The sequence below is a fragment of the Coenobita brevimanus genome, chromosome 16 (genome assembly GCF_032717465.1).
Source record: "Coenobita brevimanus isolate Jiangsu-jjx chromosome 16, ASM3271746v2, whole genome shotgun sequence".
Lineage (NCBI taxonomy): Eukaryota > Metazoa > Arthropoda > Malacostraca > Decapoda > Coenobitidae > Coenobita > Coenobita brevimanus.
The window spans coordinates 26,499,149-26,501,648 of record NC_136969.1 but is presented as its reverse complement, the minus strand read 5'-3'; positions in this window follow the sequence as shown (position 1 = coordinate 26,501,648).

Here is a 2,500-nt window from a genome sequence, read left to right as displayed (position 1 = left end):
GCTCCAGATAAAGTCCATGCAAACGTTTCTGAATCCCGCAAAAGTCCCTGCAAACTTGTCCTAAATCCTACAAGCGTTCGCAGAGTGGGTTACATAGGGGTTTAAATGTTACAAACGTTTTATTGTTTATTTACACGGCAGATTTTTAACATATTTAGAGCTGGTACTATACACGTTTCTTTTTCTTTTCTTTCTTTCTTTCTTTTTTTTTTTTTTTGGAGACTTCAACGCAGAGTCAAGTAATGAGCCTTTTACCTCTCAAAGTTATGCCCATTTGCCTCCTTGCTTTGAGTCTTATTTCTTATCAGTTATGCTCAAAATTTAGTAGTTATTCTCACAGCTTAGCGCCCATACACTGTTCTTGCTTGTCTCCTGTTTCCCTTATTATTTTACTCTATATTTTATTTCCTTCTTCCTGTCTCAGCGGTTATTAGTTTTTTCTTTATTTTATTTATTGAAAGGTTAGCTCACTTTTTCTTTATTTCTCGTTTCTTAGGCTAATATACTTAAAATTATCTCACTTATTTTCTCCTTTAATTGGCGGTTTTACTCGTGATTTAAGGGACATACACTGTTATGTTTATTGTATTATTTCATTTTCTTCTGGATTGTGTCTCTTCATTTTGTTACCCTCTTGCCGTTTCATCCTCTGGTATTTAGTCTCTCTCTCTCTCTCTCTCTCTCTCCAGTTTTCCTTCAGTGCCTTTGTTTTACTCCAGTTTCCTTCAGTTTTCCTTCTCTGTTTTTTTCCTCTTCCCCTCCCTTTTCCTCCTTCTTTTCCCTCTCTTCCTCCCTCTCTTTCCCCTCCCCTCCTCCCTCTCTTTCTCCTCCCGTCCTCCCTCTCTTTTCCCTTCCCCTCCTCTCCCTCTCTTTCTCCTTCCCTCCTCCCTCTCCTTCTCCTTCCCTCCTCCCTCTCTTTCCCCTCCCCTCCTCCCTCTCTTTCTCCTCCCCTTGCCTTATTCAACTTACCCCTACCCTGTTAGCATTGAGAGAGACCTGTTTCGAGAGAGAGAGAGAGAGAGAGAGAGAGAGAGAGAGAGGGGGGGGGTCGAGTATGTGTGTGTGTGTGTGTGTGTAGCTAATTCCACCTTTACAGCATGCAAATGAGAGAGAGAGAGAGAGAGAGAGAGAGAGAGACTTCAAACCTACCTCACCATTAAAGCCAGTCAAATTACCCCCTTGCAGGAGCCACGGTAAAAGGAGCCTTGTGGCCTAGTGGTGTAAGGCGCATGAAGATGTTTTATAAAGAGTTTCAAGCACTCTCTCTCTCTCTCTCTCTCTCTCTCTCTCTCTCTCTCTCCATTACTTCACACATACAAGAACGACAGTTTCATTCTTAACCAACTACTTGCCTTTCTTACTAGCATCTAACATCCTTCAACTGTTTCTAATTTGTGTTGTTACACTTCATAGGAGTATGTAACATCCTTCAGTTATTTCTTAGTTGCTTATTTGCTAGCTTAAAAATCTTACTAGCCTCTAACATCATTCACCTATTTCTTATTACAATTACTAGCCTTTAATATCCTTCATCTATTTCTTACTACAATTCTTACTAGCCTCTAACGTCCTATTTCTTATTTGCTAGCTTATAATTCTAGCTTTATGGCCATTGGGTTAAAAATCAGGATATGAGGTGAAAATTGTACTATTCTATGCAGTGTCTTTTTTCTCTATTTTTTTGCCTAATTAATATTCAGGCTGGATCACCTCGCTTCGACGTAAAGGTCTGTGTGGTTTATGTTCCTGGGCAGGGGCACCATTTTCCCTCTTTTCTTCCTCCTACGCCTCCACTTCTCTTCCCCCCCCCCCTCCCTCTTCCTTCTTCTCCACCCTCTTTTCTCTCCCCCATTTCATCCCCCTCCTCACCCCCTCTTCCTTATCCAACACCCCTCCTCTTTCCTGCCCCTGTCTTCCTTATTCTCTTACCTTTCCGTATTACTTCTCTTTCTGTTTCTGTTCTTCTTCCCTCTCTCTTCTTCCCCCCCATTTCTTCTTCCTTTTCCTCTTCCCTCTTCCCTCTCCTTTTTCCTCCTTCCCCTCTTCCTTCTTCCCTCTCTTTCTTCCTCGTCCCTTACGTTGTCTTCCTTATTCTCCCTGTTCTTCTCCTTCCTTCACCTCCCCTTCTCTTCCCTCTTCTCTTCCTATCTCCTCATCCTCCACTGTTCTTTTTCCTCCCCCTTCTCTTCTCCCTTTCTCCCTTCTCTTCCTCCCTCCCTCTCTTCCTCTCCACTTCTCTCTTTTGTTCTCTCCTCCTCCTCCTCTCTCCCTTCTCTCATCCTTTTTCTTCCTTCTGCTTCCTCCCCTCTCTCTCTCTCTCTCTCTCTCTCTCTCTCTCTCTCTCTCTCTCTCTCTCCATAAATTTCTTTTCTCTACCCATTTTTTGCCCTCCCATACCCCACTTTTTCTCTCATGGCCCCTTTACGTGGCCACTGTTCTCTCTCTCTCTCTCTCTCTCTCTCTCTCTCTCTCTCTCTCAACACCCGTATTTAGATATTAA